Consider the following 15923-nt stretch of genomic DNA (forward strand, 5'->3'; position numbering starts at 1 on the left):
TAGACAGGAGGCTAATTTTTTTTCAAAAAAGAATCTGGAATGTTCTAGACTGAATGATTCTTAGAATTTCTGATCCAGAGGTCGCGGGTTCGAATCCCGCCGGAGATGAGTTTTTAGTTTTTCACGAAATAACCTTATTTCACGGTTAATCTGATTTCAGGATTATTAAAATCATACTTCGGGATGACAATGCCGAAGCAGTGACGCACACATACGTCTTATACAACACTAAGTTTGTTGGGTGAACATCGCACGATCACGCGATTTTCATAGTCGCGCTGATGTTCATTATCCATATTTGAATTTCTAGGATGAAAACAATTTATATACTCGTAGGAAACTCAATTATCGTTTTGCAAAAAACTAGAGTCTTCCTATTCAAGTTGTTCAAGCGAAAAAAATTGAAATATTTCAAGCTATTTCATAAAACGAATGGGATTGCGAAAATCTCAGGCGTTTTTTATCTGCCATACAAGCGATGAAATCTTCCAAGAGTATTGCAGAGTTCAAGTTCTTCTAAGCAAGCTGTTCAAGCTATGAAACTGTGAAACATTTCAAGTTTTTCCGTGAGCATATCGGTAGGCAGAAAATTCAAGTTTTTCTATTGATGACATTCAGGCTTTGAAGTAATGCAAAGTTGGTTCTTAGACCATACCGGTTTGCCGAAAGTTCAAGCTTTCGTATCCAAGCTATGCAAGCTTTGAGAATTCAAAACACTTCAATTCATTTCACTAAGTGAATTAATAGTTTTCTCTGAAGCAAGCTATTTAGGCTACAAATTAGTTATTTCAAAGACCAAATCGGTTCACGAGAAGTTTTTCTAAGCGAGCTATTCAAGCTTTAAAACTTGGAGAAATTTCATGTTATATCATAGACTGAATCGCTTCGTGAAAATTAAAGTTTTTCTAAGCAAGTATTCAAGTTGTGAAAATTTGAAAAAAATCCTGGAATGTTCTAGACTGAATGATTCTTAGAACTTCTCATTTAAGCTGTTTTACACGTCGGTTTTGCTCGATAGCGTCTTAGTCATGGGACCTTATGCTGAAAACATGTCATTCATTTGATAAAAAAGAAGTTATGGCCTCAAATTTCCTCCACTTTCCAGAATAATTTACGAGTGACAGTTTTATGACAAAAGTAACCAAATTTGAGAAAACAGGGTCAAAAAGTCATGGGACTTAGTCATGGGACCTTATGCTGAAAACATGTCATTCATTTGATAAAAAAGAAGTTATGGCCTCAAATTTCCTCCACTTTCCAGAATAATTTACGAGTGACAGTTTTATGACAAAAGTAACCAAATTTGAGAAAACAGGGTCAAAAAGTGTATTTGTTTCACTGTGAAATGAAATAATTGAATTCCATTTTCAAAACAAGAAGTCAATCACGTTTTTCGTGACCTTTACACTTTTGCTGTTCGATAGTAGAGTTTGTATGTTGTATTAATATAAATGCGATAAAAAAGTAAGTTCTTGCATCATGCGGTTATACTTGTCTATTTTGTTGATTTTTTGAGGTGTCCAAATGTTACCACTACACTTCCCACGCAAACGCTATAGGTTGTCTCCGCTTTTCAAGAATCATATTTTTACTGATTTTGTTTAAAATATGTTTTCTATAAAGAAGGTTATCAACTGGGTAAGACAACTGAAAAACTGAAAATTTTAAATGTCGGGTGTGGGGAAGTGAAACAGAGTCCGGCGGTTTCAAGCTAGCTATTTAGGCAAGCTATTTAGGCTACAAATTAGTTATTTCAAAGACCAAATCGGTTCACGAAGAGTTGACGTTTTTCTAAGCAACCTAATCAAGCTTTAAAATTTTGAGAAATTTCATTTTATATCATAGACTGAATCGCTTCGTGAAAATTTAAGTTTTTCTCTGCATGTATTCAATTTATGAAAATTTGAAAAATTTCGAGTTATAACATTGACTGATTGAAAAATTTAAGTTTTTATAAGCAAGCTATTCTGAGCTGCGACACTTCCACACTTCAAGTTACTCCATAGACGAGTTGGGTTCATGAAAAGCTTAAGTTTTACAAGCAAGGTAATCAAGCTGTACCAACTTGAAATATTTCAAGTTATTTCTTAGCGTGAATCATCAATCAGTAAATTTTCCAAGCATGGAGGTTGTTGTTTTTAGTTTATTAGTTTCAGACAGAAAAGAATCTGTGGACGCAAAATTTTTGAATAACAAGTAGAAAGGAAAATCATATTAAAAAAAACTCTGTAAAGTTCTAGACTGAATGATTCTTAGAATTTCTGATATAAGCTTTTTTAAACGTCGGTTGTGCTCGATAGCGTCTTAGTCATTAGACCTTATGCTGAAAACATGTCATTCATTTAAACTCCTTAAAACTCCTCCAATTTCCAGAATAATTTACGAGTGACATTCTTATGACGAAACTAACCAAATTTGAGAAAACAGGGTCAATAAGTAAATTTGTTTCACTGGGAAATGAAAAAATTGATTTCCAATTTCAAAACTAGAAGTCAATCATGTTTTTCGTGACCATTACACTTTTTCTGTTCGATAGTAGATTTGTATCAATATGTGTTAAAATAAATGCGATAAAAAAAGTAACTTCTTGCTTCATGCGGTTATAAATTTCTATTTTGTTGAATTTTTGAGGTGTCCACTACACTTCTCACGCAAACGCTATAGGTTGTCTCTGCTTTTCAGGAATTATGTTTTTAATTATCTTGTTTAATAAACGTTTTCTATAAAGAAGGTTATCAACTGAATAAGACAGCTGAAAAACTGAAAATTTTAAATGTCGGGTGTGGGGAAGTGAAACAGAGTCCGGCGGTTTTTTCGTCGGGCTTCTTCTTACCCAGAATGTATATGTCTTTTTATTGGTTGTGCGAGAGAAGGGAGGAAAAAAACTGAGTCGAATGTTTCGTAAAATACAATTCAACATTTTCTTCGTGTATTAAAGTTTTATAGCCTTTCAACACCTGATGTAATCGAGCGGTTGGTTTGTTTACGGTATGTTTTATGCCACCTTTGACTAAGATTCGAACATTCTACTCAGGGAAATGCTATGTCTCTGTAGTGTAGTATTGCGCGCTGGACTTCTAATCCAGAGGGCGAATCCCGCCGGAGATGAGTTTTTAGTTTCTCACGAAATAACCTTATTTCACGGATAATCTGATTTCACGATTATTAAAATCATACTTCGGGTTGACAAAGCCGAAGCAGTGATGCACACATACGTCCTAAAGAACATTAAGTTTGTTGGGTGGGCATAGGACGATCACGCGATTTTCATAGTCGCGCTGATGTTCATTATCAATATTTGAATTTCAAGTATGAAAAAAATTTCTAAAATTGTAATAAAACTCAATTATCGTTTTGCAAAAAAATACAGTTTTCCTTTTCAAGTTGTTCAAGCAAAAAAACTTGAAATGTTTCAAGTTATTTCATAAAGCGAATGGGATTGCGAAAAACTCAGGCTTTTTTTATCTGCCATAGAAGCAATGAAATCATTGAAAATTATTGCATAGTTTGAGTTTTTCTGAGCAAGCTGTTCAAGCTATGAAACTGTGAAACATTTCAAGTTATTTCTTTGAGCATATCGGTAGGCAGAAAATTTAAGTTTTTCTATTGATGCCATTCAGGCATTGAAGTAATGCAAAGTTAGTTCTTAGACAAAACCGGTTTGCCGAAAATTCAAGTTTTCGTATCCAAGCTATGCAAGCATTGAGACTTTAAAACACTTCAATTCATTTCACAAAGTAAATCAGTAATTTTTTCTGAAGTAAGCTAATTAGGCTATAAATTAGCTATTTCAAAGACCAAATCGGTTCATGAAAAGTTGAAATTTTTCTCAGCGATTTATTCAAGCTTCAAATTTTGAGAAATTTCAGGTTATATCATAGACTGAATCGCTTCGTGAAAACTTAAGTTTTTCTAAGCAAGTACTCAAGTTATGAAATTTTGCAACAAAAATCAAGTTATACCATAGACCGATTAGGTTCATCAAAAAAATTAAGTTTTTATAAGCAAGGTGATCAAGCTGTTAAAATTTGAACTAATTCAAGTAATTTCTGAGCGTGAATCATCAATCAGTAATTTTTCTAAGCATGGAGGTTGCTGTTTTTAGTTGATTAATTTCAGACCGAAATGAATCTGTGAACGCAAAAATTTTGAATATCAAGTAGACAAGAAATTCAATTTTTTTGAAATTCTGGAATGTTCTAGACTGAATGGTTCCTAGAAATTCTGATAGAAGCTGTTTTAAACGTCGGTTTTGCTCGATAACGTCTTAGTCATTAGACCTTATGCTGAAAATATGTCATTCATTTAGTATAAAAGAAGATATGGCCTTAAAACTCCTCCACTTTCCAGAATAATTTACGAGTGACAGTTTGATGACAAAACTATCCAAAGTTGAGAAAACAGGGTCAACGAGTAAATTTGTTTCACTGGGAAAAGAAATAATCGAACTCCATTTTCAAAATTAGAAGTCAATCACGTTTTTTCTGACCCTCACACTTTTGCTGTTCGATAGTAGCGTTTCTATGTTGTGTTAATAAAAATTCGATACAAAAATAAGTTCTTGCATTATGCGGTTATAATTTTCTATTTTGCTGATTTTTTGGAGTGTCCAAGTGTTACCACTACACTTCCCAGGCAAACGCTATAGGTTGTCTCCGCTTTTCAAGAATCATATTTTTAATGATTTTGTTTAAAATATGTTTCTATAAAGAAGGTTATCAACTGGGTAAGACAACTGAAAAACTGAAAATTTTAAATGTCGGGTGTGGGGAAGTGAAACAGAGTCCGGCGGTTTTTTCGTCGGGCTTCTTCTTACCCAGAATGTATATGGCTTTTTATTGGTTGTGCGAGAGAAGGGAGGAAAAAAACTGAGTCGAATGTTTCGTAAAATACAATTCAACATTTTCTTCGTGTATTAAAGTTTTATAGCCTTTCAACACCTGATGTAATCGAGCGGTTGGTTTGTTTACGGTATGTTTTATGCCACCTTTGACTAAGATTCGAACATTCTACTCAGGGAAATGCTATGTCTCTGTAGTGTAGTATTGCGCGCTGGACTTCTAATCCAGAGGTCGAATCCCGCCGGAGATGAGTTTTTAGTTTCTCACGAAATAACCTTATTTCACGGATAATCTGATTTCACGATTATTAAAATCATACTTCGGGTTGACAAAGCCGAAGCAGTGATGCACACATACGTCCTAAAGAACATTAAGTTTGTTGGGTGGGCATAGGACGATCACGCGATTTTCATAGTCGCGCTGATGTTCATTATCAATATTTGAATTTCAGGTATGAAAAAAATTTCTAAAATTGTAATAAAACTCAATTATCGTTTTGCAAAAAAAATACAGTTTTCCTTTTCAAGTTGTTCAAGCAAGAAAACTTGAAATGTTTCAAGTTATTTCATAAAGCGAATGGGATTGCGAAAAACTCAGGCTTTTTTTATCTGCCATAGAAGCAATGAAATCATTGAAAATTATTGCATAGTTTGAGTTTTTCTGAGCAAGCTGTTCAAGCTATGAAACTGTGAAACATTTCAAGTTATTTCTTTGAGCATATCGGTAGGCAGTAAATTTAAGTTTTTCTATTGATGCCATTCAGGCATTGAAGTAATGCAAATTTAGTTCTTAGACAAAACCGGTTTGCCGAAAATTCAAGTTTTCGTATCCAAGCTATGCAAGCATTGAGACTTTAAAACACTTCAATTCATTTCACAAAGTAAATCAGCAATTTTTTCTGAAGTAAGCTAATTAGGCTATAAATTAGCTATTTCAAAGACCAAATCGGTTCATGAAAAGTTGAAATTTTTCTCAGCGATTTATTCAAGCTTCAAATTTTGAGAAATTTCAGGTTATATCATAGACTGAATCGCTTCGTGAAAACTTAAGTTTTTCTAAGCAAGTACTCAAGTTATGAAATTTTGAAACAAAAATCAAGTTATACCATAGACCGATTAGGTTCATCAAAAAAATTAAGTTTTTATAAGCAAGGTGATCAAGCTGTTAAAATTTGAACTAATTCAAGTAATTTCTGAGCGTGAATCATCAATCAGTAATTTTTCTAAGCATGGAGGTTGCTGTTTTTAGTTGATTAATTTCAGACCGAAATGAATCTGTGAACGCAAAAATTTTGAATATCAAGTAGACAAGAAATTCAATTTTTTTGAAATTCTGGAGTGTTCTAGACTGAATGGTTCCTAGAATTTCTGATAGAAGCTGTTTTAAACGTCGGTTTTGCTCGATAACGTCTTAGTCATTAGACCTTATGCTGAAAATATGTCATTCATTTAGTATAAAAGAAGATATGGCCTTAAAACTCCTCCAATTTCCAGAATAATTTACGAGTGACATTCTTATGACGAAACTAACCAAATTTGAGTAAACAGGGTCAAAAAGTAAATTTGTTTCACTGGGAAATGAAAAAATTGATTTCCAATTTCAAAACTAGAAGTCAATCATGTTTTTCGTGACCATTACATTTTTGCTGTTCGATAGTAGATTTGTATCAATATGTGTTAATATAAATGCGATAAAAAAGTAATTTCTTGCTTCATGCGGTTGTAAATTTTTATTTTGTTGAATTTTTGAGGTGTCCACTACACTTCTCACGCAAACCATATAGGTTGTCTCCGCTTTTCAGGAATTATGTTTTTAATTATCTTGTTTAATAAAGGTTTTCTATTAAGAAGGTTATCAACTGAATAAGACAACTGAATAACTGAAAATTTTAAATGTCGGGTGTGGGGGAGTGAAAAAGAGTCCGGCGGTTTTTTCGTCGAGCTTTTTCTTTCCCAGAATGTTTACGGCTCTTTATTAGTTGTGCGAGAGAAAAGAGGGAAAAAAACTGTGTCGAATGTTTCGTAAAGTACAATTCAACACTTATTTCGTAAATTGAAATTTTATAGCCATTGCACACCTGATGTAATCAAGCGGTTGGTTCGTTTACGGTATGTTTTATGCCACCTTTGACTAACATTCGAACATTTTACTCATTGATATGCTATGTCTCCGTAGCGCAGTGGATAGCGCGCTGGACTTCTAAGCCACAGGTCGCTGGTTCGAATCCCACCGGAGATGAGTTTTTAGTTTCTCACGAAATAACCTTATTTCACGGGTAATCCGATTTCAGGATTCTTAAAATCAAACTTTTGGATGACAAAGCCAGAGCAGTGACGCACACATACGTCTTATAGAACACTAAGTTTGTTGGGTGAACATCGCACGATCACGCGATTTTCATAGTCGCGCTGATGTTCATTATCCATATTTGAATTTCAAGTATGAAAAAAATTCATATAAAACTTAAAAAAAAAAACAATTATCGTTTTGCAAAAAACAGAGTCTTCCTATTCAAGTTGTTCAAGCAAAAAAAACTTGAAACCTTTTAAGATATTTCATAAAGCGAATGGGATTGCAAAAAAACTCAGGCTTTTTTTATCTGCCATACAAGCAATGAAATCATCCAAAAGTATTGCAGAGTTCAAAATCTTCTAAGCAGGCTGTTCAAGCTATGAAACTGTGAAAAGTTTTAAGTTATTTCCTTGAGCATATCGGTAGGCAGAAAATTCAAGGTTTTCTATTGATGCCATTCAGGCGTTGAAGTAATGCAAAGTTAGTTCTTAGACCAAACCGGTTTGCCGAAAATTCAAGTTTTCGTATCCAAGCTATGCAAACATACAGACTTCAAAAAACTTCAATTCATTCCACAAATCAAATCAGTTATTTTTTCTGAAGCAATTGTTTAAGCTACAAATTAGCTATTTCAAAGACCAAATCGGTTCACGAAAAGCTGAAGTTTTTCTAAGCAATTTATTCAAGCTTTAAAACTTGGAGAAATTTCATGTTATTTCTTAGACTGAATCGCTTCGTGAATTTTTAATTTTTTCTAAGCAAGTATTCAAGTTATGAAAATTTGAAAAAATTCGAGTTATACCATAGACCGATTAGGTTCTTGAGAAGCTTAAGTTTTTACGAGCAAGGTAATCAAGCTGTTAAAAATTGAACTATTTCAAGTTATTTCTGAGCGTGAATCATCAATCAGTAATTTTTCTAAGCATGGAAGTTGCTGTTTTTAGTTGATTAGTTTCAGACCGAAATGAATCTGTGAACGCAAAACTTTTGAATAACAAGTAGACAAGAAATTCAATTTTTTTTTTAAATTCTGGAATGTTCTAGACTGAATGGTTCCTAGAATTTCTGATAGAAGCTGTTTTAAACGTCCGTTTTGCTCGATAACGTCTTAGTCATTAGACCTTATGCTGAAAACATGTCATTCATTTAATATAAAAGAAGATACGGCCTTAAAACTCCTCCAATTTCCAGAATAATTTACGAGTGACATTCTTATGACGAAACTAACCAAATTTGAGAAAACAGGGTCAATAAGTAAATTTGTTTCACTGGGAAATGAAAAAATTGATTTCCAATTTCAAAACTAGAAGTCAATCATGTTTTTCGTGACCATTACACTTTTTCTGTTCGATAGTAGATTTGTATCAATATGTGTTAAAATAAATTCGTTAAAAAAGTAACTTCTTGCTTCATGCGGTTATAAATTTCTATTTTGTTGAATTTTTGAAGTGTCCACTACATTTCTCACGCAAACGCTATAGGTTGTCTCCGCTTTTCAGGAATTATGTTTTTAATTATCTTGTTTAATAAACGTTTTCTATAAAGAAGGTTATCAACTGAATAAGACAGCTGAAAAACTGAAAATTTTAAATGTCGGGTGTGGGGGAGTGAAAAAGAGTCCGGCGGTTTTTTCGTCGAGCTTGTTCTTTCCCAGAATGTTTATGGTTCTTTATTAGTTGTGCGAGAGAAAAGAGGGGAAAAACTGTGTCGAATGTTTCGTAAAGTACAATTCAACACTTATTTCGTAAATTGAAGTTTTATAGCCATTGCACACCTGATGTAATCAAGCGGTTGGTTCGTTTACGGTATGTTTTATGCCACCTTTGACTAAGATTCGAATATTTTACTCATGGATTTGCTATGTCTCCGTAGCGTAGTGGATAGCGCGCTGGACTTCTAATCCAGAGGTCGCTGGTTCGAATCCCACCGGAGATGAGTTTTTAGTTTCTCACGAAATAACCTTATTTCACGGGTAATCCGATTTCAGGATTATTAAAATCAAACTTTTGGATGACAAAGCCAGTGCAGTGACGCACACATACGTCTTATAGAACACTAAGTTTGTTGGGTGAACATCGCACGATCACGCGATTTTCATAGTCGCGCTGATGTTCATTATCCATATTTGAATTTCAAGTATGAAAAAAATTCATATAAAACTTAAAAAAAAAACAATTATCGTTTTGCAAAAAAAAAGAGTCTTCCTATTCAAGTTGTTCAAGCAAAAAAACTTGAAATCTTTTAAGATATTTCATAAAGCGAATGGGATTGCAAAAAAACTCAGGCTTTTTTTATCTGCCATACAAGCAATGAAATCATTGGAAAATATTGCAGAGTTTAAGTTTTTCTAAGCAAGCTGTTCAAGCTATGAAACTGTAAAAAATTTTAAGTTATTTCCTTGAGCATATCGGTAGGCAGAAAATTCAAGTTTTTCTATTGATGCCATTCAGGCGTTGAAGTTATGCAAAGTTAGTTCTTAGACCAAACCGGTTTGCCGAAAATTCAAGTTTTCGTATCCAAGCTATGCAAACTAGAGACTTCAAAAAACTTCAATTCATTCCACAAATCAAATCAGTTATTTTTTCTGAAGCAATTGTTTAAGCTACAAATTAGCTATTTCAAAGACCAAATCGGTTCACGAAAAGCTGAAGTTTTTCTAAGCAATTTATTCAAGCTTTAAAATTTGGAGAAATTTCATGTGTTTTCATAGACTGAATCGCTTCGTGAATTTTTAATTTTTTCTAAGCAAGTATTCAAGTTATGAAAATTAAAAAAAATTTGAGTTATACCAGAGACCGATTAGGTTCATGAGAAGCTTAAGTTTTCACAAGCAAGGTAATCAAGCTGTTAAAAATTGAACTATTTCAAGTTATTTCTGAGCGTGAATCATCAATCAGTAATTTTTCTAAGCATGGAGGTTGCTGTTTTTAGTTGATTAGTTTCAGACCGAAATCAATCTGTGAACGCAAAATTTTTGAATAACAAGTAGACAAGAAATTCATTTTTTTTTTTAAAATTCTGGAATGTTCTAGACTGAATGGTTCCTAGAATTTCTGATAGAAGCTGTTTTAAACGTCGGTTTTGCTCGATAACGTCTTAGTCATTAGACCTTATGCTGAAAACATGTCATTCATTTAATATAAAAGAAGATACGGCCTTAAAACTCCTCCAATTTCCAGAATAATTTACGAGTGACTTTCTTATGACGAAACTAACCAAATTTGAGAAAACAGGGTCAATAAGTAAATTTGTTCACTGGGAAATGAAAAAATTGATTTCCAATTTCAAAACTAGAAGTCAATCATGTTTTTCGTGACCATTAAACTTTTGCTGTTCGATAGTAGATTTGTATCAATATGTGTTAATATAAATGCGATAAAAAAGTAACTTCTTGCTTCATGCGGTTATAAATTTCTATTTTGTTGAATTTTTGAGGTGTCCACTACACTTCTCACGCAAACGCTATAGGTTGTTTCCGCTTTTCAGGAATTATGCTTTTAATTATCTTGTTTAATAAACGTTTTCTATAAAGAAGGTTATCAACTGAATAAGACAGCTGAAAAACTGAAAATTTTAAATGTCGGGTGTGGGGGAGTGAAAAAGAGTCCGGCGGTTTTTTCGTCGAGCTTGTTCTTTCCCAGAATGTTTATGGCTCTTTATTAGTTGTGCGAGAGAAAAGAGGGGAAAAAACTGTGTCGAATGTTTCGTAAAGTACAATTCTACACTTATTTCGTAAATTGAAGTTTTATAGCCATTGCACACCTGATGTAATCAAGCGGTTGGTTCGTTTACGGTATGTTTTATGCCACCTTTGACTAAGATTCGAATATTTTACTCATGGATATGCTATGTCTCCGTAGCGCAGTGGATAGCGCGCTGGACTTCTAATCCAGAGTTCGCGGGTTCGAATCCCACCGGAGATGAGTTTTTAGTTTCTCACGAAATAACCTTATTTCACGGGTAATCTGATTTCAGGATTATTAAAATCATACTTTTGGATGACAAAGCCAGAGCAGTGACGCACACATACGTCTTATAGAACACTAAGTTTGTTGGGTGAGCATCGCACGATCACGCGATTTTCATAGTCGCACTGATGTTCATTATCCATATTTGAATTTCAAGTATGAAAAAAATTCATAGTAACTTAAAAAAAACCAATTATCGTTTTGCAAAAAAAAGAGTTCGTATTCAAGTTGATCAAGCAAAAAAACTTGAAACCTTTTAAGATATTTCATAAAGCGAATGGTATTGCAAAAAAACTCAGGCTTTTTTTATCTGCCATACAAGCAATGAAATCATTGGAAAATATTGCAGAGTTTAAGTTTTTCTAAGCAAGCTGTTCAAGCTATGAAACTGTAAAAAATTTTAGGTTATTTCCTTGAGCATATCGGTAGGCAGAAAATTCAAGTTTTTCTATTGATGCCATTCAGGCGTTGAAGTTATGCAAAGTTAGTTCTTAGACCAAACCGGTTTGCCGAAAATTCAAGTTTTCGTATCCAAGCTATGCAAACTAGAGACTTCAAAAAACTTCAATTCATTCCACAAATCAAATCAGTTATTTTTTCTGAAGCAATTGTTTAAGCTACAAATTAGCTATTTCAAAAACCAAATCGGTTCACGAAAAGCTGAAGTTTTTCTAAGCAATTTATTCAAGCTTTAAAACTTGGAGAAATTTCATGTTATTTCATAGACTGAATCGCTTCGTGAATTTTCAATTTTTTCTAAGCAAGTATTCAAGTTATGAAAATTTCAAAAAATTCGAGTTATACCATAGACCGATTAGGTTCATGAGAAGCTTAAGTTTTTACAAGCAAGGTAATCGAGCTGTTAAAAATTGAACTATTTCAAGTTATTTCTGAGCGTGAATCATATATCAGTAATTTTTCTAAGCATGGAGGTTGCTGTTTTTAGTTGATTAGTTTCAGACCGAAATCAATCTGTGAACGCAAAATTTTTGAATAACAAGTGGACAAGAAATTCAATTTTTTTAAAAATTCTGGAATGTTCTAGACTGAATGGTTCCTAGAATTTCTGATAGAAGCTGTTTTAAACGTCGGTTTTGTTCGATAACGTCTTAGTCATTAGACCTTATGCTGAAAACATGTCATTCATTTAATATAAAAGAAGATACGGCCTTAAAACTCCTCCAATTTCCAGAATAATTTACGAGTGACATTCTTATGACGAAACTAACCAAATTTGAGAAAACAGGGTCAATAAGTAAATTTGTTCACTGGGAAAAGAAAAAATTGATTTCCAATTTCAAAACTAGAAGTCAATCATGTTTTTCGTGACCATTACACTTTTGCTGTTCGATAGTAGATTTGTATCAATATGTGTTAATATAAATGCGATAAAAAAGTAACTTCTTGCTTCATGCGGTTATAAAGTTCTATTTTGTTGAATTTTTGAGGTGTCCACTACACTTCTCACGCAAACGCTATAGGTTGTCTCCGCTTTTCAGGAATTATGCTTTTAATTATCTTGTATAATAAACGTTTTCTATAAAGAAGGTTATCAACTGAATAAGACAGCTGAAAAACTGAAAATTTTAAATGTCGGGTGTGGGGGAGTGAAAAAGACTCCGGCAGTTTTTTCGTCGAGCTTGTTCTTTCCCAGAATGTTTATGGCTCTTTATTAGTTGTGCGAGAGAAAAGAGGGGAAAAAACTGTGTCGAATGTTTCGTAAAGTACAATTCAACACTTATTTCGTAAATTGAAGTTTTATGGCCATTGCACACCTGATGTAATCAAGCGGTTGGTTCGTTTACGGTATGTTTTATGCCACCTTTGACTAAGATTCGAATATTTTACTCATGGATATGCTATGTCTCCGTAGCGCAGTGGATAGCGCGCAGGACTTCTAATCCAGAAGTCGCGGGTTCGAATCCCACCGGAGATGAGTTTTTAGTTTCTCACGAAATAACCTTATTTCACGGGTAATCTGATTTCAGGATTATTAAAATCATACTTTTGGATGACAAAGCCAGAGCAGTGACGCACACATACGTCTAATAGAACACTAAGTTTGTTGGGTGAGCATCGCACGATCACGCGATTTTCATAGTCGCGCTGATGTTCATTATCCATATTTGAATTTCAAGTATGAAAAAAATTCATAGTAACTTAAAAAAAATTATCGTTTTGCAAAAAAAAGAGTCTTCGTATTCAAGTTGTTCAAGCAAAAAAACTTGAAACCTTTTAAGATATTTCATAAAGCGAATGGTATTGCAAAAAAACTCAGGCTTTTTTTATCTGCCATACAAGCAATGAAATCATTGGAAAATATTGCAGAGCTTAAGTTTTTCTAAGCAAGCTGTTCAAGCTATGAAACTGTAAAAAATTTTAAGTTATTTCCTTGAGCATATCGGTAGGCAGAAAATTCAAGTTTTTCTATTGATGGCATTCAGGCGTTGAAGTTATGCAAAGTTAGTTCTTAGACCAAACCGGTTTGCCGAAAATTCAAGTTTTCGTATCCAAGCTATGCAAACTAGAGACTTCAAAAAACTTCAATTCATTCCACAAATCAAATCAGTTATTTTTTCTGAAGCAATGGTTTAAGCTACAAATTAGCTATTTCAAAAACCAAATCGGTTCACGAAAAGCTGAAGTTTTTCTAAGCAATTTATTCAAGCTTTAAAACTTGGAGAAATTTCATGTTATTTCATAGACTGAATCGCTTCGTGAATTTTCAATTTTTTCTAAGCAAGTATTCAAGTTATGAAAATTTAAAAAAATTCGAGCTATACCATAGACCGATTAGGTTCATGAGAAGCTTAAGTTTTTACAAGCAAGGTAATCGAGCTGTTAAAAATTGAACTATTTCAAGTTATTTCTGAGCGTGAATCATATATCAGTAATTTTTCTAAGCATAGAGGTTGCTGTTTTTAGTTGATTAGTTTCAGACCGAAATCAATCTGTGAACGCAAAATTTTTGAATAACAAGTAGACAAGAAATTCAATTTTTTTTTAAATTCTGGAATGTTCTAGACTGAATGGTTCCTAGAATTTCTGATAGAAGCTGTTTTAAACGTCGGTTTTGCTCGATAACGTCTTAGTCATTAGACCTTATGCTGAAAACATGTCAATCATTTAATATAAAAGAAGATACGGCCTTAAAACTCCTCCAATTTCCAGAATAATTTACGAGTGACATTCTTATGACGAAACTAACCAAATTTGAGAAAACAGGGTCAATAAGTAAATTTGTTCACTGGGAAATGAAAAAATTGATTTCCAATTTCAAAACTAGAAGTCAATCATGTTTTTCGTGACCATTACACTTTTGCTGTTCGATAGTAGATTTGTATCAATATGTGTTAATATAAATGCGATAAAAAAGTAACTTCTTGCTTCATGCGGTTATAAATTTCTATTTTGTTGAATTTTTGAGGTGTCCACTACACTTCTCACGCAAACGCTATAGGTTGTCTCCGCTTTTCAGGAATTATGTTTTTAATTATCTTGTTTCATAAACGTTTTCTATAAAGAAGGTTATCAACTGAATAAGACAGCTGAAAAACTGAAAATTTTAAATGTCGGGTGTGGGGGAGTGAAAAAGAGTCCGGCAGTTTTTTCGTCGAGCTTGTTATTTCCCAGAATGTTTATGGCTCTTTATTAGTTGTGCGAGAGAAAAGAGGGGAAAAAACTGTGTCGAATGTTTCGTAAAGTGCAATTCAACACTTATTTCGTAAATTGAAGTTTTATAGCCATTGCACACCTGATGTAATCAAGCGGTTGGTTCGTTTACGGTATGTTTTATGCCACTTTTGACTAAGATTCGAATATTTTACTCATGGATATGCTATGTCTCCGTAGCGCAGTGGATAGCGCGCTGGACTTTTAATCCAGAGGTCGCGGGTTCGAATCCCACCGGAGATGATTTTTTAGTTTCTCACGAAATAACCTTATTTCACGGGTTCTCTGATTTCAGGATTATTAAAATCATACTTTTGGATGACAAAACCAGAGCAGTGACGCACACATACGTCTTATAGAACACTAAGTTTGTTGGGTGAGCATCGCACGATCACGCGATTTTCATAGTCGCCCTGATGTTCATTATCCATATTTGAATTTCAAGTATGAAAAAAATTCATAGTAACTTAAAAAAAACCAATTATCGTTTTGCAAAAAAAAGAGTCTTCGTATTCAAGTTGTTCAAGCAAAAAAACTTGAAACCTTTTAAGATATTTCATAAAGCGAATGGTATTGCAAAAAAACTCAGGCTTTTTTTATCTGCCATACAAGCAATGAAATCATTGGAAAATATTGCAGAGCTTAAGTTTTTCTAAGCAAGCTGTTCAAGCTATGAAACTGTAAAAAATTTTAAGTTATTTCCTTGAGCATATCGGTAGGCAGAAAATTCAAGTTTTTCTATTGATGCCATTCAGGCGTTGAAGTTATGCAAAGTTAGTTCTTAGACCAAACCGGTTTGCCGAAAATTCAAGTTTTCGTATCCAAGCTATGCAAACTAGAGACTTCAAAAAACTTCAATTCATTCCACAAATCAAATCAGTTATTTTTTCTGAAGCAATTGTTTAAGCTACAAATTAGCTATTTCAAAGACCAAATCGGTTCACGAAAAGCTGAAGTTTTTCTAAGCAATTTATTCAAGCTTTAAAATTTGGAGAAATTTCATGTGTTTTCATAGACTGAATCGCTTCGTGAATTTTTAATTTTTTCTAAGCAAGTATTCAAGTTATGAAAATTTAAAAAAATTCGAGTTATACCAGAGACCGATTAGGTTCATGAGAAGCTTAAGTTTTCACAAGCAAGGTAATCAAGC

At 33.4% G+C, this 15923-nt stretch overlaps 1 protein-coding gene and 4 non-coding genes across 5 annotated transcripts in view; 4 read left to right on the forward strand and 1 right to left on the reverse strand.

The window, feature by feature from the left end:
* Positions 1-15923, reverse strand: part of LOC134846733 (protein phosphatase 3 catalytic subunit alpha-like) — a 142522-nt gene that overhangs the window by 47587 nt on the left and 79012 nt on the right. The window lies entirely within an intron of this gene.
* Positions 8996-9068, forward strand: Trnar-ucu (transfer RNA arginine (anticodon UCU)). The gene has a single exon. It is a non-coding gene; the product is annotated as a tRNA-Arg (tRNA).
* Positions 10984-11056, forward strand: Trnar-ucu (transfer RNA arginine (anticodon UCU)). Its single transcript has one exon. It is a non-coding gene; the product is annotated as a tRNA-Arg (tRNA).
* On the forward strand, positions 12965-13037 carry Trnar-ucu (transfer RNA arginine (anticodon UCU)). The gene has a single exon. It is a non-coding gene; the product is annotated as a tRNA-Arg (tRNA).
* Trnak-uuu (transfer RNA lysine (anticodon UUU)) lies at positions 14944-15016 on the forward strand. Its single transcript has one exon. It is a non-coding gene; the product is annotated as a tRNA-Lys (tRNA).

Source organism: Symsagittifera roscoffensis, chromosome 5, assembly GCF_963678635.1.
Source record: "Symsagittifera roscoffensis chromosome 5, txSymRosc1.1, whole genome shotgun sequence".
Lineage (NCBI taxonomy): Eukaryota > Metazoa > Xenacoelomorpha > Acoela > Convolutidae > Symsagittifera > Symsagittifera roscoffensis.